Below are 23,799 nucleotides of genomic sequence, written 5' to 3' on the forward strand. Positions count from 1 at the left end.
TTTATTAAAGTGGGGCTCATCAAGCACATTCTAGTTCAAATAACTAGGAGAAAAATGTCTTTTGATGAGGTAGCCAAGTTTCTGGCAATGTGGTGTGCTAATTTTCAGGACCAGTTCCCTCCCTCTCTCAGGCATGGACTAAAATTCCTGAATAAAATATAAAAATACCACCTTAACTGTATCCACGTGGGACCTAAGTGGTAAGAAAGGCCCCTCTGACAGCGACAGCACACTGGCAGGACTCGGCGAACTTGAGCACGGTTTGCATGCTCTGGAGAGAGAAGACAAAGCACAGGGACCACCCAGGTTGGTGTGTCCCACATTACGACCTTCATAAAACTGAAGCCCACAGCACACCCTCCTTGAAGGCAGGAACTAACATAAACCCTCCTCTTCTCCCCTAGAAGCAACACGGAAAACCAACATCTCAAAACCTAGCAGTCAAGAGAATTGGCAGAATCACGCCTGGGAATTTATGGCCAAAAGCTAGGCCTCGCACACATTTGCACACAAATTCATGTTTAAAGCTTCTTGAGAAAAAAAAAAAAATTAACCTGAAGGCAATGCTATGAGATTGGTCCTGCAGTAACAATGTCCCAGGCCCTTAACTGAAGCAAGTACAAATCCTTTGTTGGAAAAGTCTCCTTCATTCTAGGATGCAAAGAATCTCCATCAACAGAGGCCCAAGCTAAACAACCCAAGGTTCCAAAGGAGAAAACACACGCGCGCTGAGCCACAAGAAATGGCCTTCGGAAGCAGAAGGCTACAGGTGTTCGGATTATCTGACACAGATTATTTTTAAAAGGCATCTTTGACACATTTATACTAGAAGCTACAAAGCCAGCAACTGAACACTTGATTGCTGTATTTATACTTCGTGCACATAGAGAATGTTACTGTTAGATTAACAAAGAACAACAGTCAAGGTAGTAAAGGAATGTAAACATTAAAAGGATAGAAAAGAATTTGCCTATCAAAAGATATTATAAAGGAAGGGGGAATATTCCTCCTGCAGAATGGGAGGAAATATTAAAAATCATATATCTAAGAGCCTAATAATAGCCAGGAAATATAAAGAAGTCCTATAACTCAGTAGAAACGAAAAGGCAACCCAAGTCAAAAATGGGCCAAGGAATTGAACAGGCATGTCTACGGAAAAGACAGAGGCGTGACCAAGCACATGAGACACGTGACCAGACCTACAGTGAGATAGCCCATCACGTCCATGAGGATGGCTGTAATGACTGAAAATGACAAGTGTTAGCATGCTTAAAACTGCGGCCTGTATATGGTGATGCCCTGCTCCTCAGCCCAGGTGCTAGGCGCAAAGCAAAGCAACCTGTTCCGAAAAGTACTAGAGGCCTGCTTTACTTTATTAAAAATGTACTAGAAACCTTGAGCTGCTTTTACTCTCTGTATTGTCCCACACAATAAGAAAAGTATTTTAGGGCTGGAGAGATGACTCAGTGGTTAAGAGCACTGACTGCTCTTCCAAAGGTTCTGAGATCAAATCCCAGCAACCGCATGCTGGCTCACAACCATCTGTAATGAGATCTGATGCCCTCTTCTGGTGTGTCTGAACACAACTACAGTGTACTTAGATACAATAATAAATAAATCTTTGGGCCAGAGCGAGCGGGGCTGACCAGAGCAAGCAGGGCAAGCCAGAGCGAGTGGGGCCAGAGTGAGCAGAGGTCCTGAACTCAATTCCCAGCAACCACATGATGGCTCACAACCATCTGTACAGCTACAGTATACTCGTATACAAAAAACATTAAATAAATAAATAAATCTTTAAAAGGAAGGAAGGGAGAGAGGGAGGGAGGGAGGGAGGAAGGAAGGAAGGAAGGAAGGAAAGAAGAAAAAGTATTTTAGTGTCCTTTTTGGTGACTTAAAAGGGGAGCAACAATACCTGGGGTTCTCTCTGTTATAAATGGTAGGAAGTGATTTGGGGGGGGGGGGGTTGCAATTAGGGATTGCCAGACCAGTGGCACACATGTAAGCCATGAAGACATGAAGGGCTTGAGTAAGCCCTAGATGTTTGCTTTATCTCAGGAAGCATGGTAGCAAATCCTATCATGTCTCTTTTGCTTGTAACAGCTTCTGTGCTCTTTAAGAAGCTGCCCTATGGCTTTGCTGTCTGGTGGAAATATAGTGTAAGCCAAACGTGTAATTTTATGCTTTCTGGAAGCCACATTTCAATATCTGATCAATACTTTTAAATTATTAACAGGGTGTTTTATCTTTTTTTCCATACTCCATTTTCAAATCCAGTGTGTATTTTACACTTACAATATGTCCTGAGGCAGACTAGCCACACATCAAGTGCTCAACAGTGAGATGTAGCTGGTGAGCTGCCATCCTAAACAGCAGGGCTCAATGGTCCGCAGATAAATGACCACACCCAAGGCTCTAGTCTGAGGAACGAGAAGGCTGCCCTGCTCAAACCCACTTCCCTATGACTAAGGAGCAGGGATCCAGTTTAAGCATTAAGTAGAGCATGTACTTATTCACACAGAGGATTAAAGCTGGTCATTTTTAAATCATATCTTTGTTTTTATTTTAGGTCTCCCTAAATGTCCTCTGAATTTGGTCCTAAAGGAACTTCTTGAGAAGGGGATAATACTAGTGCTTACTGAGTTCTTAAGGAATTTTTAAAAATGTAAGACCACTGTTCATTAATCAACAGCTTCACCACACACTTGATGCAGGCTGCCATTTAATTTCAGCTTTATTTAGAAAAATGGAGCCTAAATATAGACTGGCTCACATCCAAAATGTAAACTAAGTGGAGTCCAGAGGCCGGGCGGGAGGGGGAATGCTGAGCCTGTGGGTCCCCTGAGCTAACGCCCTGAGGACGCATGTGCATTTCATTTCTTTACATGATTAGCTTGTGCTTAGATTCTACTTGTCCGATCACACATGGTTAATTCCCTACATTATTTATATCACAGCTATTGTCCATCTCAATATTCTCTCGCTCCCTCTGCCTCAGTCGCTACAAAAACCAAATTTAAAAGCCTGACTTCATAACTTATTTAGCAGGATTCTGAGAGGAAATATACAATTGCCAAAAGCTCTTGTTTCCTTCTTTCTTAAGGACCAGATATTATAATTTCTGTAGAACAACTTTTGTAGTAATAAAAGCCAAATACTGACTAATTACCAAGAGGCTGGAGAATGAGATCATCAATATTTATGGGAATTTTCTCCCAACCCGTTTTCACGATGTAGTTCCTAGTAAGTGTTGTTTAGTGAGTGTATTCATTTTGCAGTAGTAATTGCATAAAGGTGTAAGTAATGAGAGCTAAGCATCTCTTCCCGGGATTCATTTGTATGCTTATACACACCTTCATTTTGTAGGTCTTCCCCTGTTTTGTAAACTGTATTTTATCCAAAGCAGCACAGAATAGTATTTAACTAACCTCTGGTACCTGGAGTTTCCTACCTTTCAAACTTCATAAGCCAATAAAAAATATTTTAATTAAGAGGTTAGCATAAAGTCACTAGTTTCCGGTTCTGCCACTTATAAATTGACCACTTATTTTCTCATGCATCATTCCATTCAGGCAGCATTAGCATGCATCCGTTACTGCCCCACCCCCTGCAAAGCACCCACCCAATGGATCCTAGTTAGAGATGGGAAGCTGCCTTTTTTGGGGGGTTTAAATGCTGAAACCAAGGCACTTGCCGCTCTGAAAACGCCTGTGTTGAAGAGAGGCCACTTCAAGCCATGAGAATGGACAGAGGGCTAGTCCTGTATTACAGGATATAGCCTACACCAAGAAAAGACAGCTTCATTATCCTAGTGTCTCTTGGGGGGGGGAGGGAGATTCCTTGCAGTAACATTTAGGACCACTCTCTAACCAGCAAAGCATGGCGACCTCATGCTTCAAGCGCAGTTGATCTGGAGAGAAATGTGCACATGGGTGAGCCACACCACGGATTTCGGAGGTTTACTAACCCCAGAAAGAGCATATATTTCATCAGCTGTCTGTTGTTGTTTTGAGGCACGCTCTCACTCTACAACCGGGACTGTCCTAGAATTCTTAGCAACCCCCTGCCTCAGCATCCTAAGTGCTGGAACTGTGTGGGAGCCGCTACATCCTGCTTTCGTTATTGTTTATGTTCATTGAAGTTGAACCATAGCACTTTGGATGGACAGAGTTGGGTGGATAATCGGTAAATGATAACACAGTCTAATCTGACGGTGGGGACATGGCGTGATGTGGCAACTAGGATAGTTTCAATCGCGTACGTGGCTCTGACATGATTTTTGTCAGACAGGATCTCCCTAGAGCAGTGGTCCTCCTGTTGGTCCTTGTGAGAAATACCTTCTCCACACCCATCTAGAGACTCTGTGAACGGGGCATTTGAAAAGCCCCCCACCCATCTCTGACCACACGGATGCTTTGAGTGCTGTACCGGAACGATGTTTATTAAACAAACTTTAACTCACACACACTGCCAGATTCTCATTCAGCAGGTAAAAGGTAGAATTTGAGGTTCTGCACAGTATGTGTAGGATGCTGCTAGCCCCGGGCCATTCCTTCAACTAGAAAACCCTAGAACATTCTCTCAAAGACCAACTCTTCAGCACACATCCATTCTCCAAGAACTGGGACAGGTTTCCGCTGTTCTTTTGACAAGAGTTATAAGTAAATTCTCCCATTGAACTGTTTGTATCGTCAGATAACCTGCCTTATTCATCTAATAAAAAGGCATGTGCCCACGTTCCTGCTTTCCCCAGTAGGTTAATAGTGATTCTATATATTTGGACCTGGAGGCCACTTCTACAAGCCTGGGACATTTGAATGAAAAATGGGTACTCCAGCTGCATCTCCCTCACGGTGATCCATTCGATCAGCATTGCTGTTTCTGTGTGAACGCCAGGGGTTTAATCTGAGTTACTGTCTGCTGACTTTAACTTCCGAGAAGGCAGGGAGAGTGCAGAAGACACTGGAAGTGCCGCAGCTGCGTTACGGCCCCTTGAGCTTGTCCATCATGATCAGAGGCAAGAGTTGGTCTCAATTTTCTCAAAATTCAACTTGGTTCCCATGTATTGAAGAAACAGCTGTCCCCACTTGAAACTAAATGGTTGAGTTGTTGGGGCTTTTTGTTTGGTTGTTTGGGGGTTTGGGGAGTGGTTTGGGGGTTTTTTGTTGTTTTGTGTGTGCCTATGCACGTGTGTGTGTGTGTGTGTGTGTGTGTGTGTGTGTCTGTATGTGTGTCTGTGTGTGTGTGTGTGTGTAAGGCAAATGTGATTTTATTATCTTTCACTTTTGGCAACAAAAAAAAAACCTATGATATGAGGTTAATAATTTGTGGAATACAAGAGTGTGCTGCAAGATAAACGTATGCTATATACGTATAGATATATTCATACACATGTGAACTTTTTGTTTTTTCAAACTTTACACTGTGAGTCAAAGTCAACAATTAAATCCAGTTATAGAGAAGAGTCATAAGGAGTGAGTACTGCTGTGTGTAGATCCCAGTGGCCCTGAAGAAGCTAAGCCAGAACAACGAAATGAAGGATTCAACTACTGAGATCTATGTTAACTGATCCTTACATTGCTATAAATATAAAGTTATTTTTTTTTCAACAGAGAATATGAAAACAAGGTCCACAAATCAGTAAAAGGTTACATTCAGAGCTCCACAGTTCCTGTGGTTTGTTTATTTCCTTGGTTGGTTGGTTGGTTGGTTTTTTGAGACAATGTTTCACTAAGCAGCCCTAGTTGGCCGGGGTCTACCACGTAGACCTCCACCAGCCTCAGACTCACAGAGATTTGCCTGCCTCTGTCTGCCTACCGCTTGGGACTAAAGACACATGCATACCACCATATCTAGTTGATTTGGGTCTTTTATATGAATTTAGATGCCTGTAGATTATAATAGAGTGTTAGTTTATAGTTATTGAATTTGTTAGGAGAGCACACTGTGTTGTCAGCCAAAGAAGGATGTACCCTGGATGATCTGGATGTTTAGTTTGGGGTAGGACACTCAAAGGCTTCCTGTCCTTACAAAACAGCATGACAAACTGCTCTCACAAGGACGCGGTTCTGCACATCTGCTCCTCCCACTTGCTAACCTGTTGACTTGAACAAAGACCCTTAACAGAGGGCCCGAGTCTCTTCAACTCACACTGCCCACAGATAAGGGTATCACCGTGGTCTCTGCATACATCCTGTTCTTCCTTGAAGTTTCCCTGAGAGTCTTAGCTCCTGTGGAAGCACGGGACCACCACGCATACTGCCTAAAAACCTCCTGATCCTTCACCCCACCCACCACCCACACCCCCCACACCCTCCACACCCCTCACACCCTTATCCACCACACCCTGCCAGCTCTTTTAGAGATCGCTTCCTCCCAGCAAAAACCGGAATAGCCCAGCCCCTTTGGACTTGCTCTGCCCACCACACCAAGCTCTCTTCTGCTGAGCTAACTGCTCCTCCTAGAGGTCAGTGGTCTGCAAACATCATGGTGACTCAGATTCAGGATGTCTACCAGTAGAGCTTTCCTTGCTGACAAATTCCCATGGAATGATGAGGCTGCTGATCCAATATTACTCTTTGAGCACATTTATTTTAGCCTACCAGAGCTTTGAGGAAAAGAAGCCTGGTTTATCTTATTTGATATCCCTGGCTCCCAGCACTGAGATTCAGCAGACAGCTGTAGACTAGAAGAATAGATAGTCAAGTTATACTTGCCAATATGTATGGAGATAAGATGTCACACTATTCTCAATGCACCAGAAGGGTCTGTGGTACCCCTCCATCATGACCTAACTCCCTCCATGAACAAGCATGCAGGAAGGGCCCCTCTGCTGAGCTCAGAACTTCAGCATACTGCCCAATGTTGCTGAAAATGCCCCTGAAAAATGTCTTTCCTCTTTTACTTTGTTGTGTCATGTTGTGTGATGTGTGTGTGTGTGTGTGTGTCTGAGGAACTGCACCCCCAGTCCACAAATTTTGTTTTGAATCTGTAAAATGATCCCCTAGGATTGGACACTTGGAAATAAATATGATAAACCTTGTCTTCTGACAGGAATCTCGTACTTGATAATGCTCATATGTCAACACATAAAAGAAGACATGTACGACATCAACTAAAGGAACATGCCTGTAGAACTGCTGGGTTCATTTCCAAAGTGTATACTATTCAGTACTCTCCCTAAAATCAGTATCCTAAATCAAGTTGAATTAAATTTCTCTGACTGTCCAAGAAACTTTTTAAAAATACAGGTACCCAGGGCTTTCTCAAACGCTCAAACTTAAGTAAGAACATGATGGACACACACACACACACACACACACACACACACACACACACACACGCATGCATGCACGCACGCAAGCACACATCAACATTTTTAAGTTTCCAGTGGGTCCCCCATGGTAGTTGTTTGAGCTCACTGGTTAATGCTTCATTTATATATTCGCCATTACATTCAAGGATGAGAACCACTGCAGGAACCCAGACAGTAATTTTCTCATGAAAAGGATTTTTGACCTAATGGTTTTTCACCTGGAACGGTTAGGTCACAGTGTTAAAGGCAGGGTTCTCAACCTGGAATGTTAGTCTGTTGCCCTTTGGTTTCCTGGAGGGAATAAATGTGGGAGGCATTTCTTCCAAAGATCAAGTTTTGCGTCACGGTGCTATGGGGCACGAGCCACTCCACAATAACAATAGGGCCATTAGTCAATGGACCAGGAAGAAGGGAAGCCTGTCACAGGATGACGCCAATTACCCAATTATTCTGAACTCAAAGACTAAATCCCTAGCATTTGTCTCCTGGTATCATGACTGGGGTCTGATCTGGAGAAGCAATTACCAGAGCTTCCCGCCTTATCATATCTACTGGCACAACGTCCAGGTAAACCAAGGTAGGTTTGAGATTGTACAGGAACAGACAGACTAAGGATGGTTCTGTATTTGAGTACAAATATGGTGGTGTCAACAATTAACCTCCCATTGAAAGTATGTTTCCTGTTTATGCCCATGCCCTGGTGGGAAAAATTGGGGCCTGAAGATTATGTCTGGAACATGACTTCCTCTGTGCTTAGTTTACTTAAAGTGGAGTTATAGTTTTAATTCAGAGAGAGAAAATTTTGTTTGGAGATCAAATTACCTTGGAGCCATAGTCCTCCCTACCTTTCTTCACCCTCTTGCCTCCCCATTAGGTTCCAAAGATAAAATCCAAGTATTTGCCCTGCCACTCCGTGCTGGCCTCTGCCCAAGGACCTAGCAGAGGCCACCGAGGCTATGTGCAGCCTGAGACACTTCAGTTCATTAAGTTGTTTAATGTGAGCACTAATTTTTACAATCAGGTAATAAAAATAGATGTTTTCCAAACTGGACAGTAGACAAAGACAGAGAAGAATATAGGCTTTTCTGACACGTGCCCACGGGGCACTTTATAGCTAGTTCGCCTGACACCGGCACACAAGTCACCAATGGGTGTTTACTACCATTCATTTCCTCGATAACTGTCGGTGTCTTTCATTAAACAACTATTATCAAAGAAAATGCTTCTTACAGAAGAGTGATATGAGGAACGAGAGGCTGCAAATGTGCAAACTAAAGTTCACTGCGTTTTTAATAATAATTTCAAGCCCAATAAACATTTTATATCCAAATATATCACGGGGGAGTAGATGCTGATGCCACATTGAAGGTTACTACACTAGGCCCTTCACCTCTTTATTTTATTTCTCCCCCTGCCCAAGGTAGCACCCTCCCTTTCTTAAAAAAAAAAAAAAAAAAAAAAAAAAAACAGGTCTGAGATCCTACCATAGGCTTTGGGGCATATCTTTTGAGCTCTTCAACCCCATAGCTCATGACAGAAGACTGGGGCGCAGGAGGGGGGCTATAGCAACTGAAGCTGGAAGACAGGCTAGATTCTGCCTAGATCAACCCCACACCCTTCCCAACTGACCTAAGCCCTCTTTAACCTGTGCATGGGAGGTGTAAGAGCTAAAATGTGCAGAAAAATGTTCACCTAGAAGGCACTACGAACAGCCTCCCTGTCTATCACCTGGATCCACGTGTGGGTGCTGAAATTTATGCGCCTGGGCACATTGTCAGGTCCTTGGTTGCCAGAGATACATTTCAAACCCTCGAGAATTGCTTGTAGCTCATTACTATGATATTTAAGAGGACAGAGAGCAAGCTCTGTTGCAATTCATCTCCAGAGGGCACAGCTAAAGAAAGCAGTGACCTTCTGATGACCTGAAGTATCAACCAAGGAGCTAGGAAACAGGGCAGTCGTCCCGTTCCCTGCAGTCTACCCACAAGGATTCCATCCCTTTCCCTTGCCGACTTCCACTTGTCTTTCAGAACAAAGAGAAAGAAAGACTGGCGGTGGCAGACCTTTGAAGGTAGTCTACTTAAATATTAATCCAGCCTGCTCGCAGAGTGTGGTAGCATGCCTTTCTTCCTACCATGGGCTCACATGGTAAACCTATTCCTGGGGCTAACTAACTGCCATGTGAACATTGATGTTGGAATTCTAGGTCTCCCATATGACCACATCCATCCAAACAAAATTACTTTATTATGCAACCATCATACCGGTTGGTATTTGAAATTCACATTTAATGCTGTCTCCCATAATACCTTTGGAAATCAAGATCAGGGCTTCAAAGTAAAAGTTTTAATATTGATAAAGACCAATCTTGCTACTATTTTTAAATAGAAATCTAATTGGGAGCAAATCCCCCATATAGTAAAATATAGTAAGAGCCAATAACAATGAAGTCATTTTTTTAAGTCATACATGGAAAAAAAAACCAATCCTTTTATTTCCAATACACACAGATGGAGCTGGCAAGCCTCCCTACGGTAGACGTTGGTAGCATTTCCCAATATTTAGCTGTTCATCATTTCAGGGTACATGGAGGTCACAAATCCCCATCCCCTGGAGTGGGGATAAAACATGGTATTATCTCTAACCAATACACAGAGAGCAGACAGGAAACACCTTGCTTCCAGGCAGAGTATCTGTTGGCAGTGGCTGGTTCCATTCTTCTCTTCCCGATTGATGAGCCCTGAAGTAGTACAGATGCTGAAGCCTCCGCCTCTCAGAAAGATAAAAACTCAAAGCAGGCTATGTTCCCCTCCTACACACCTTGGTTGATACTTCAGGTCTACAATCAACATGAATGGTACACAAGTAGTAAACCTTTCTTAGTTCAGCCGCTGATACTTAGAGTTATTTTACTTGTTTTTTTTTTTTATTAATGTGTGTGTGTGTGCACGCGCATGTATATGTCTGTACATGTCTATGTGTGTGTTTGCATGTGTTAACACACACCAATGTGCATTTATGTGTGTATATGTGCGAGTGTGTGTGTATAAGAGAGAGAAAGAGACAGACAGAGAACGGCTTTCAGGCGCTAGTTATTCCTTCCATCTTGTAAGGCAAGCTTTCTTGTTTCTTCTGTGCTTTGTACTCGGGCTAGTTGAGTCAAGAGATTCCAGATGATTCTCAAGTCTCTGCTTCCCATCTCGATATAAAAGTGTTGGGATTACAGATGCGCACCACATCTGGGTTTTTTTATGCAGGTTGCAGGTATCAAACTCAGTGTCATCTAGATTGCAGATCAAGAGCTTCTACTTATGGACCTCTGAAGCTATTTTTTTATCATAAGCATAGCTAGTTTCCAAACAGTACACCATCCATAACCAACACTGGCTTTCCCTATAACCATTACAGCTCCTTCAAGTCATAAAACGAGATGTTTCCTTATGTTTGACAATTAGACACCTTCTGACATACCATTAGCTGATTCTTTGGACTTTTACATTTTGGATTTTATCATACACTCACATCAGGGCCCCAAGTGCCCGGAGCTGTCCTTTCATTACTGTTCCAAGTTAGCCATGCCCTGTGAACCATCAGTCCAAGGCCCCTGTGACTCATTCTCAGACACTACCCTCCTGCTCTGGCTGGAGTGAACTCTATAATCACACAGCCCAATTACTCACTCACAAGAAAATGAACTTCCAGGATGAGGACTTTTGTGTAACTTCTCTACCCCCGAGTCTAGCACAGTGACTGAGAGTAGACAACCAACACCCCTTGAAGAAGAGTAACATATGGTTTGCAGATTTGCTCACACCTGGAATAATCTAGAGTTCCTAACAGCCAAGTCTCCATCTTTATAATTAACTTCATACTATTGTTGCTGTATTTTAAAACTCCTAGGAAGGCTTCCAATTAGCATATTAAGGCACACAAAGGAAGGTAATTACTTAATTCGGGCTGGGAAAGTTAGAACATGCTTCCCGGAGGGGTGAGATTGCCCTAGACTGGGAGCAATGGGTAGCATTTGGTCTGCCAAAGAGAGGATGTCGAAGGCATGCAGATAGAAAAGATAGAGAGATGAGTCATTTGTTGAGAGCCTTTAAATGCTGCTCACCAGCACACAAAGCAAATGATGTACGCATAGAAGCAGCCACAGTAGGACAGACTGAGCAGCTGTGCTACTGACAGTCATTAAAACACCATTTCAGAAAAAGTAATTCCCAACTTTGGTGAGTGTCGTCCTCTTAGCTGATTGTGGGATTCGGTGATGCCCGCCCTCGATCCCAGTGCAGGCATTTCATGTGTTTACTCTCAAATCTATCTGCCGAAAGCATCCATTTGCATACATCTTCCTTTTGTTTCTCCTTCTGAGCTGTAAAGACCAAAGGTGGTCAGCCACTGTCTCCTGTCACTAGTTTGTCATGAGCTTAGGTGTGATGTCACTAGTTTGTCATGAGCTTAGGTGTGATGCAGAGGAGCCAACCTGCTTGCTCTCAGCCTGGCTGCTTATTGGAACCATTGGGGAGCTTTAGGTACATAGAGGCCTGGGTCTCACATGAGAGAGTCCAACATAATTGACCTGGTACATGATCCAGGTTGTTTTTTTTTTTTTTAAGATTTACTTATTTATTATATGTAAGTACACTGTAGCTGACTTCAGACATTCCAGAAGAGGGCGTCAGATCTCATTACTGATGGTTGTGAGCCACCATGTGGTTGCTGGGATTTGAACTCAGGACCTTTGGAAGAGCAGTCAGTGCTCTTAACTGCTGGGCCATCTCTCCAGCTCCCAGGTGTTTGTTTGTTTTTAAATCCTATACTCAGCATTGAAGACTGCTACTTTAGCCCAATGGCCACTATCTTGCTATCTGCTGGACATTACATTGAGACCTGGTATACAAAGATGAATAAAACAGTCCTAGTAAGGTTCACTGTCCAGTTAAAGAGAAAGGCGAATTACCTAGACGCTAAGATTGAAAGACACAGAGGACCTGGCACACAAAGGAAGGTAATTACTTAATTCGGGCTGGGAAAGTTAGAACATGCTTCCCGGAGGGGTGAGATTGCCCTAGACTGGGAGCAATGGGTAGCATTTGGTCTGCCAAAGAGAGGATGTCGAAGGCATGCAGTAGAAAAGATAGTGTTTATGATGTACATGGTTACGATGCCTGCAGGGCACTCAGCAATGAACACAGCTACAGCCTGCCATTGAGCAAGTGGAGGAGGCAGGTGGAGGCCAGATCAGGGTAAGACAAAGGGCCTCAAGCCTTGGCATCAAAGTCACCACAGAGTCGGAAGTCAGTTGGCTACAGATCTGAGGTTTACCTCAATGCCTGAAGTCACTGCTAGCAAGTTACAACACACCTGGCAATGGGTTCATGACTTCTTGAGAGCCCCTTTCCTGCATAGCAGTGGCCTATAGGGATGATCAAGGAATGGGTGTAGGAAGTTAGCCCTCTCCCCTCTGTATCCTCATTCTCCTTTCCCAAGGACCCTCTGAAATAAATGCACAACCTTCTAGAAGTCACAAACTCTTCTATGAACTGAACTGTCCCTCTGGATTACAGCTCCCCCGTCCCCACTCGTTACGAAACTTGGGGCTCCACCACCCATTCACAAGAAGGCAATTAAAATGACCAAATTAATACCATGTATATCTTAGCAGTCCTCAGTCACAGTGTGGCCTTGCCCATCCTTGGCTAGGCTCCAATCTGGCACGTTAGATGATCTATATGTGAAACCTCTTTCTGAGAGGCACTTCCTCTGGCTGATAGCAAGCTTTGGGCTTTCTCTTCTTCCAGCATGAGATCCCTGGGGGGATTCCAGTTTCCTGAGGCTGGTGTTTCAGCAGTCTGAGAGGCAAAATAAGGGACACATGTATGTCTTCAAAGTATCTTCATCGCTGCCAGACCCACAACATCTGGAGCCAACCTTCCCATGGAATTAGTATTGCACTGTGGCTCTCGGCTCTTGGCATCTTCATCAGACTACCTAGAAAGACCGGAAGTCGACCTCTGCTCCTCCGTAGCATCATGACTCCAGGAAAGCTACTTCACTGGTCAGCACCTTAGTTTTCTCATCCACAAAACAGAAATACAAAAAAAAAAAAAAAAAAAGTCAAGAAACCTAAACCGATCTGAAAAAACCAAAAAAAAAAAAAAAAAAAAAAAAAAAAAAAAAAGGTCTCTCTTGGAGCCTTGTGAGAATACAGAAGATACTGAGTGCTAAGCTCAGCCTGAAGCCTCTGGTTGAGGGCTGGAAAGCTGAGCTTCATTCAGCACAGTCCTTAGTAGCTCCTACATGACACAGAACATGTAAGAAACCCACAACATAGGTCTAGTCGCCTTGACCAGATGCCCCACTGATTCATATGCACCTCAAAGTTCAAGATACCATGCTGCGTGGTCCAAGTTCTAGTGGCTGTAACTTCAAATCATTTCAAAAGACTGAAATGCCCTCTTGATTGCCTGCCCTCTTTTCTGAAGGAAGAACACTTGAATACGTGGCTCTCAAACTTCCTTTGTATTAGAACCACACAGTGAACTTCAAAAGAAATCGAATCTGCCCTTGGCCCAACCTCACCAACCTGGCACCACCCATACCCGGTAGAGATACAGACTCTAACAAACCTGGATGTGTTGGACCTCCAGTCTTTTTTTAAGCTTCCCAGGCAAATTTAATAAAATTGGAACATCTCCCCTTCCCATTGGCTTAAACACAGTCATTGAAGTCACTCGGTTCATGAGGAAAAGATACAGGGCCAATAAAGAACTAGTCCTGCTGAGCAATGGTGGTGCAAGCCCTTAATCCCACCACTCAGGAGGAAGTGATAGGAGGATCTCTGTGAGTTCAAGGACAGCCTTGCCTACAGAGTGAGTTCAAGGACAGCCAAGGCAACCCAGAGAAACCCTGTCTCAAAAAGCGAAGGAAAAAAAAAAAAAAGCTAGTCTTCCATTGTGGAACAAACGCTAGGTGCCTTCCAATAGAGAAACAGATAAAGAATGCTGTGTGTATAAAGAAGGATAAGCATTTAATGTTTGCAGGAGAGTGGATGCAACTGGAGTTGATCGTGAGATGTGAATTAGATCAGGCTCAAGCTGGATACATGTCTCGTAGCTGTGTGTCCTGAACTTGATAGATACATGAAATCACATATGCACAGATGACAGGAGGAAGAAGAGAAGCTAAGGGGACAAGGGGGACCAGGAGAAAGAAGGGAGGGCTCACCGATGTGAGGGTGAGGAAATCTGAAGTACATTAAATATTCTTGTATGATGTGGTCTGATGCAACTCAGTCTAAAAGCAAATTAAATCTAAAAAGAAGAAGAAGAGAGGAGAGGAGGCTGGCTCTCACCTGGCTAGGGATGTGGGGTGGTGGGAACACAGTGGAAGAGCACTGACCACACCCCCAACTTGAAATCCTGAGTTCCATCCTCCACTGTTCTACCCCAGACTTTATCATCTCTGTATCTGATCTTGTGGTATCCTCCTCCTCCTCCTCCTTCTCCTTCTCCCCCTCCTCCTTCTTTTTCCCCCTCCTCCTCTTCCACTTTCTCTTCCTCCTTCCTCTTCTCCTCCTCTTCCCCTTCCTCCTTCTTATTCTTCTTCAAGACAGTCACACCCTATGACCCAGGCTGGTCTTGAACATGAGCTCCTCCCGCCCTTAACCTCCGAGTGCTGGGATTACAAACACACAATGCCCCAAGTGCATTGGTCTCATCCTCAGCTACAGTCATGTTGGGTTCTGATGCTGGCTTCGTGACCATCCATAGCTGTTGACTGTACCCCTGTTTGTCCACTAACAATCTAATTTTTTTACTGGGAAGCTGGGAGGCAGGGATCTTTATCCTGAACCTGATCAAAATTAGAAGAGACTTTCTTGGGTCATAGAGCAAAAAAAGAAAGAATACAAACTCCTCTGGGGGAGGGCTCTAGGGATATGAGCTGGGTTCCACCGTCTAGAACCAATTTCTCAGAGGTGACGTTGATTGAAGTTATGCCCCCGCCACCTCCCACTTCCCACTTCAACTAATCTTTATTTTTGTTTGTTTGTTTTTCATACTAGTTTATTTTGTGTGTCTTTTTCTGTACGTATTTGTCATGCCGATGCCCATGGAGGTAAGAAGAGGTCATCATATTTGCTGGAACTGGAGTTCCTGATGGTGGAAGCCACCATATGGGTGCTGGGAATAGAACGATCCTCTGCGAGAACAACAAGTGCTCTCAAGTGCTGAGCCGTCTCGCCAGCCCGCTCCAACTGACTTTAGCAGTGAAATATCTAGTAACCAGGAAGAAAATTAAACAGTGAAGTATTGCAATTGTGCCCTTTTGGTTTTGAAAATTTCATAGCAAAATGTCCCAGGGTTGACTCAAAGGTTAGAAAACACTTATTTTAAAACTTGCCCTTATAAATTAAATCATGGTTTAGTAGCGCTAATTCTGAGTGCAATTAAAGGTCACCAAAGGTTTGAGCAGAGGTCAGACAGAATGCAGTCTGCATTCACATAGACCCTTCCAGTTGCACGTAGCAAATAAAATACAGGGGGCGGAAGCAGGGAAGCCCTCTGAGAAGCTACTGCAAGGGTCATGAGTGAGATGACCAGATCGGAAGGTAAGTGTGGGTAGTGGTAGAAGAGGCCAGTGAGAGATGGCCTGGACTTGCCTGGGGATTAGGTTAGAGGAGCCTGGGAAAGAATCGAGGATGACTTCCAGCTTGAACCTCTGGAAAGAGTCATTTTACTATCACACAAGACTAACAACTATGGGACCTTTGGAAAGACCTGTTGAGTTGTCGTGATAACATTACAGCGATGGGGGATGGGGGGAAGCAAACCAAGCCACTCCAGTGGCATTGCAGCAGCCAAAAGCAGACATCTAGTTTTACATTAATATTAATGTTATCTATCTTCTGGACTTGGGGTTGGAGAGATGGCTTGGTAGTAAAGAGTAGCGAATGCTCTTCCAGAGGTCCTGAGTTCAGTTCCCAGCAATCACATGGTGGCTCACAACCATCTGTAATGGGATCTGGTTCCCTCCTCTGGTGTGCTTGAAAACGGAGCACTCATATACATGAAACAAATAAATCTTTTTAAAGAAGATTGTCTAGACTAGAGTTGGGCATCAAATATCAGGACGTAGATCCCCAACCCTTCAGTAATCGAAATCTTTCCGAGACAAAGTGGACAATCAATGGGGCTTGGGCAACAAGCAATGAATCAGATCTTGAAACCTGGGTCTAGTACTGGATGAGAAGAATTAAGATCTGAGATAAACTCTCAGATTCAGCCCCATGCTTGCCAGAGTTGGATGCTCAAATATTTGTTAAGTAGCCTTATTGACTTGATGAATATTCATGAAGTATTTGCCACCTACCAAGCACCTTTCTAAGTACATTAAAATACTAGATTGTTTAATTCTCCTCACAACCCTCCAAGGTAACTGTCACTGTTGTCCCCGTCTTCCGGATGATGCAGGTGAGGCATGATGATGGGTACCCAGAATGCCTCAAACATCCTGCTACCACAGAGAGAGATGTGATGAGCCCACTCCACTCATGACTACCCACACTAACACATGGCTAAGAAGGGGCCTAAGGTATCCACATACTTTATCTAAGCAAGGATGCGTGATTTGCGGACGGTACAACAGCAGCGGTGCACTAAGGTTCCTATTCCCTGTTTCCTTGACAGTGTTTATCATCCACCTGTTAGCTTAGGCTAATTGAACAAAATAAAGGGACTTCTTGTTTGTGTTTGCTCTGTACTTACAGATAAACTTCACATCTGTTCACATCTGTTACACTTTTTAGTATATCCTTGCTTTAAGAAAATAAGCTGCCATGGCCGGGCGTGGTGGCGCATGCCTTTAATCCCAGCACTCGGGAGGCAGAGGCAGGTGGATTTCTGAGTTCGAGGCCAGCCTGGTCTACAAAGTGAGTTCCAGGACAGCCAAGGCTACATAGAGAAACCCTGTCTCGAAAAACCAAAAAAAAAAGAAAGAAAGAAAGAAAGAAAGAAAGAAAGAAAGAAAGAAAGAAAGAAAGAAAGAAAGAAAAGAAAGAAAATAAGCTGCCAAGTGTGATAACACATATCTTCAATCCCAACACTCAGGAGGCAGAGGCAGGTGGATTTCTGTGAGTTCAAGGCCACGCTGGTTCCATAAAGAATTATGGGAAAGCCAGGGTTACTGAGTAATACTCTGTTTCAAAAAAAAAAAAGAAAGAGAGAGGGAGGGAGGGAGGGAGGGAGAGAGAGAGAGAGAGAGAGAGAGAGAGAGAGAGAGAGAGAGAGAGGAAAAGAGATGTTTATATCCATGACCATTGCTCTGTCAGGTTGATCATTGCATTGTTGGTTTTTATAAGGTCCTTTGACAGTCTTTCTATTAATTCCTTGTCACTTTTAAACATTATCAGTATCTTTCACCAGCCTGTCATGCCTCAGTTAAATTTATCTGTGAATTTTCTATGGCAAACAATAAGAACGTTTCATAAAATGGCATTGTCTTTCTTTGAAATAGTCTGGGAAAGTACAAAGACTTTCAACTCTCATAATTGCAAAACCATCCCTCCACCAAACCGGGAGACACGGCAGCTAAAGAGGGAGCCTGATAAATACATAGGAAGCCCTAATTGCCAGGCTACTAAATTGGTGATTAAAAGATACTTTTGGTGCATTCTATTAATAATCCAGTGTGTTTCATTATTTACCCAAGCTTGTTCCCACAAAGGATCTGAGGAGACTTGGAAGAAAACAAGCAATAAAATTAAAAAATACGAATTTTACAAATCAGGAACACGGAACACAAGGTCAAGCACAGGAAGAAACCAAAACTTCAGATATGTAGGCCACAGGCCCCGGCGGCTCCCGGTGTGGAGCCAAAGCGTTGGCTCTGAGCTTCTTGGCAGCCAGAGAGAAAAGGGAAAAAGGAACAGAATGGAGCACAGTCAACAAGATTCTGTTTGTTGACAAGAAAATGTACAAGTTCCTCATCGGAACATAAGCTTTTCCTGACCCGGAGTCCTGGAAGGACCCTTAGGTGGCTCGGATGGGGACAGCTTCTTCACCAACATTTCTATAGTAGAAGTAACTGTTCTTGTTTCCTATAATATCCTTCCATGACACAAGTGGCTGTCATCGAAAATCTTTGAGAGTCTTATTTAATATGACAATCAAACAAAGCATTTAAGGCATGCAAAAAAAAATAATTCTCAGTAGCTCAATGCAAAGAAACTTATTTTTTAGTCATATAACACAGAGAGAGAGAGAGAGACATAGAGAGAGAGGATAGAGAGAGGAGAGAGAGGAGAGAGAGAGAGAGAGAGAGAGAGAGAGAGAGAGAGAGAGAGAGAGAGGAGAGAGAGAGGAAAACCAGGCTCATTCCATCTTAGCCCCACCATGTACTGGAGAATATGAGAATCCTGCATCCTGCAGCTCTGGGGACAATACTGCATCTCTCCGCCTCATTGATCCAACCCACACTAAGCCATGTGGGTCCTCTTAACCATGAGAGGAATGGAGCAGTCTGAAGTCATGGGTCCCAGGGAACAAGTAAACATTTATCAGCAATTAGTTGTACCTTCCCAATATGTCCGCAGCCTGTTGATTCCCTAAACTAGATCCAACAGACTACAGGCTACAGACTAACTTTTTTTTTTTTTTTTTGCTTTTGAGCCAGGTTTTTGTTATGTAGCTCAGGCTATCCCCAGGCTTTTGATTATCCTATCTCAGGCTCTCAGGCTCCCAAATCCTGAGATTACAGGCCTATACCACCACACCCAGCTCTCCATTTTGTAATGGTTGGGAAAGCAGGTCAAAAAAAAATACTATTTTGTGACACATAAAAACAAAACAAACTTATAGGAAAGTCATTATTACTAAAAATACATATTATTAATACCTGCAGCAGAGGTGATATTTGTTCACTCCCACCCTCGCCCCTGTAACAACAACTTTGCACTTCATCCTCTCATAAAGTCCTGGGACCAAGAACTCGAAAATCCTCCACTCGACTGCTGGAGAACAGAGTTCCAGCAAAAGCGACCACATAACGAGAAAACCAAAAAAATATCCACTCCCTGGCCCCTGACTGGAAGGTTTACAAAATCCACTTTAAACCGGTAAAGGAGTTCATTCAAGTTAAGGAACAGTCCTTCTAGCCAGTGACCTGAAACACCACTATTCCTGGTTGGTAGCTGCACACACTGATGGCAGAAGGGACACTGAAAGGATGCTGAGAGCTCTGGAGAAGAGAGCATCGCCCTTCACCATAGTGAAGAGCTGGATTGAGGAGAGCTGGCTGGCAAAGCCAGACTGTTCTGGAACAGCATTTCTCAACACTGATTCTCATGTCAAGGTGAATATTCATTATAAATGAGCCAGGGCGTAGGGGGGCACTGTTTTCTGAATTCCTCAAATAAGAAAGGGTTCCTTCTATAGACTCTCTGGTAATACTTGAGCATGGCTTCTTGTCAAAGAATCCATTCATCTTAGTGTTGTAGAGAAGGCCCTGTTTTCTGGGCCTTTTAAATACCTTAGTGCTAACGGTGAGGAGATGAAGGAAGGTGACTAACGATCATATTTCAAGAACAATCAAATAGCAAGGAATTTACTTACAGTTTCCTGGTAATTGTTTTAACCTAACTTTCATTGTTTCTTCATAGTCCAAACATCAGTTCAAGAGCCGAAGTAACCCAAATGCCTCAAATATTGACTGAAAGCATGTCTTTCTATTGAAGTCTGAAAGACCAAGAGGCTCACTGGGAACAGGTACGGCTAGTACGCAGCTATTCCCCTGACAGAAGGCAGAAACCTCAACAGAGTTTCCTTTAAACCACTAAAGCTGTCTTCACTCCGTGCCAACAAAACTCTCTGCCCTGAGGAGCCCGGCCACCTGATCCCAGGATGCCCTATCCTTAGGAATGACCTCAGAGACCATTGTTCCAGGGTCGCCACCACGCTCCTTGATTTATATAAGAGGAAACGGTGTACCGTCTGGGTGAGGCATGTGTACACGCCACACAGCTGGACCACAGCATTGATGTAAGGACTTTAGCCTGCCGGTTCCCTGTCTGCCCTGGGTTTCCCATCTGCCCTGGGTTCCTCCTCGGGATCTGCCACCGCCATCCATCCTACACCGGCTCTTTGCAGCCATTGGTGACCCTCACTCAGTTATGCGTCCATCTTCTAAGATAGATGAGTTGGAGTCTAACACCACTTACCGCTCTACTCAAGAGACTCTCTTTCTTAGTGTGACCTATAAAGCAGACATCCTGCTGGTTTGGCAGGGCCCAAAATTCCCACTGTGCCTTTTTGCAAGAGCTGCGTTTACCTCAACTCTTTGGCCAAAGGACCTAGAGTCTTCCACATTCCCTTACCTCTTCACATTTCACTGGCCATCCAGGGCTCACACTCACCCCACCCCAACCCTGCCTCTCCCTCCGTAGCAACAACAGCTTTGTGCGCCGTCCTCTCATAGAGTCCTGGGACCACGATCTCCAAAATCCTACACTCGACTGCTGGAGAACAGATCCCCAGGCAGGTACTCTCTGCTAAGCCCGTGGGATCACAGACAGGGTATGTTGGTAGATTTATTTCTGCTTAAAACAATGATTTTTTTTTTTAAGTAACTAAAACCATGATGAAATTTTATTGATTTTTTTTTTTTTAATTCCAAGACGTCCCAATGAGGACCACTCCTGCTTCTCTTTCTTGGCAAGTTATTAGGGAAAAAAAAATTCTAATCAACTAAACTTAATTATTATTTGGTGTTACTTGACAAAAGTAAATAGTAATCTCCAATTTCCTCCCCCACCCCCTGCTTTTTGTATAGGACCAGATCTCAATTAATAGCATTGATTTATTTCAAACAAAAATAACGATCTCTCTTTCTTTATTCTCCAGTTCCCAATTGCAAGTCCCACAATCTCTAATTAACAATGATTTATTCTACACAACTATTCTTTCTCATCAATTCCCAATATGCATCCCCATGCTTCAGTGCTGTTTCCAATCCCAAAAAGAGACATCAGAGTTCTTTCAAAACCCGGGCAAGTAGTTGGCGTTCAAAGCAGGCCAATATCCCGTCGAGAGACTGTTCAGCGGTTAAGAGCACTGGCTGACCTTCCAGAAGATCCAGGTTCAATCCTACCACTGAGCTCTCTCTCTCCAGTGTCACCCCTGGGCAGCTGGTCCTGGATGGTGCACAAAGGCAGGCTGAGCAAGCCATGGGGAACAAGCCAGTAAGCATCATTTCTCCATGGCCTCTGCTTCAGTTCCTGCCTCCAGGTTCCAGCCCTGACTTCCCTCACAGACTATAACCTGCAAGGTAAAATAAACACTTTCTGCCCCAAGTTGCTTTTTTGATCACAGTGTTTTCTCACAGCAACAGAAACCCTAAAACAAGTGATTCAAGAGTTTTGATCGGGCTGGTGAGATGGCTCAGTGGGTAAGAGCACCCGACTGCTCTTCCGAAGGTCTGGAGTTCAAATCCCAGCAACCACATGGTGGCTCATAACNAAGGTCTGGAGTTCAAATCCCAGCAACCACATGGTGGCTCATAACCATCCGTAACAAGATCTGACGCCCTCTTCTGGAGTGTCTGAAGACAGCTATAAATAAATAAATTTAAAAAAAAAAAAAAGAGTTTTGATCACGGTGGGCATCTCCCACAATTCCTGATTTCCCTATCTAGATCTCCCCAGCAGTGAGGCAGAACCTCCACAGAAGCAGAAGAAACTGGGTGGGAAACATCTGTATTTAAGAGATCAAAAGGGAAGACCACTTAGCCAACCGGGAGTGTGTGCAAACCACCGTGGATCCAGCACATCCATCTCTCATTTCACAGGTGTTTGTGTTGGAATTGGAGTTCCATGTGAGTGCAGGAAGGAGGGATTGTGAGAAATGTAGTCCAGTTCTCCTGTTTAGCAGAAGACCAGCAACAGGCACTGTGGCTAGAGGCCACATTCTAGGTGGAACAACAAGGCTACAAACTTTGTCTCTATCAACTTCTCTTTGATGAAATGGATTCGGTAGACCTCCCACCTTCTATATAAGAGCAGCCTCATTTACAAAATAGGATTAACAACCGTACAATCCACTTGGTGAGGCTCAAATGAAATATATGGACGTATCTATAAAGAGGAGGAAATCACCCAAAAAGAACTTGTTGCTTCACAAACATTGATAAACATGTTTCCTTATAAATTAGGACCCGGGGCTGGAGAGATGGCTCAGACGTTAAGAACACTGACTACTCTTCCAGAGGTCCTGAGTTCAATTCCCAGCAACCACATGGTGGCTCACAACCATCTGTAATGGGATATGATGCCCTCTTCTGGTGTGTCTGAAAACAGCGACAGTGTACTTATATATAATAAATAAATAAATAAATAAATAAATAAATAAATAAATAAATAAATAAAATTAGGATCCGAAGGCCAGTGAGGTTACAAGAGGTGCGTGAGTTCCAAGTCTTCCCATCGCACACCAGTGCTCTCCACAATGTATCCTCCTCCTCACAACTGAGCAGATCTAGAAAACATTTCTATAAGTGACATTTAGCAGCATGCAACAGCTGAAGCACACTCAAAAACCATTTACCAGGAATAACCTGGCACTGTGTGTACCCTTTAACCAACAATTCTCCATCTTCACATATGCATACAGACTTGTACACACACACACATACACATGTACACACATGCGCGCACATACGCACAACCGTGTGTTGTGGTTAAAGGCCCAGCCGTAGCCTTGCCTGCACCTTCAGAGCCATGTAAGATGGTGTTGAGCTGTTCCTCTTGTTGCTCCTTGAGAGAAATGATGAGTTCTGTCCTTGCTTATGAAATGGTACAGGGATGAGCACAGAGATCAGCCTCCTTCCCAGCCACCTTCTGATGAAACTGCACAAAGATACAGCCAGGGACTAACTTCCTCCAGGAACTGTGAGCATTCGGAATCCCATTTCTTCCTTTTATAGGGACAAATCTAATAAAGAAGTCCGTTTTTCACGCCACTAAAGACCAAATGAGGCCAAACAAGTAGTCTAGAATCAATCTGAGACAGAAAGTAATTCCATTATCATCAATCTGAAAAGTGTGCCCTTATTTAGTAATAGTCCCCTAAGTTTTGAGCTGTCTCACACAGTGAAGAAATTCAAATAGACTATACATTTTAACTTCGGGATGGAAGGAGAAGGAGCCGTAAGCTGACTCACCTTGATGGCTTAGAGGGGGGGGATATTTAAAACTTTTCCTTAACTAGTCCCAATAGTGTGGGCCACAGTACTCATCCCAACATCTCTTGTGATGTATGAGGTGTGAAGCAGATTAAAATATCCAATAAGGAAGAGGTAGAGTAAGTAAGTAATGGCATTGTTCCATAAGAGAATACTCTACAATCATCAACATTATTAGCTATAAATCTATTGTCGTGTGAAGTTGCTTATGAAGATGATCAGCTATTGTTATCAATAGTAAGTTTTAAAATCCC

The sequence above is a fragment of the Mus pahari genome, chromosome 3 (genome assembly GCF_900095145.1).
Source record: "Mus pahari chromosome 3, PAHARI_EIJ_v1.1, whole genome shotgun sequence".
Classification (NCBI taxonomy): Eukaryota; Metazoa; Chordata; class Mammalia; order Rodentia; family Muridae; genus Mus; species Mus pahari.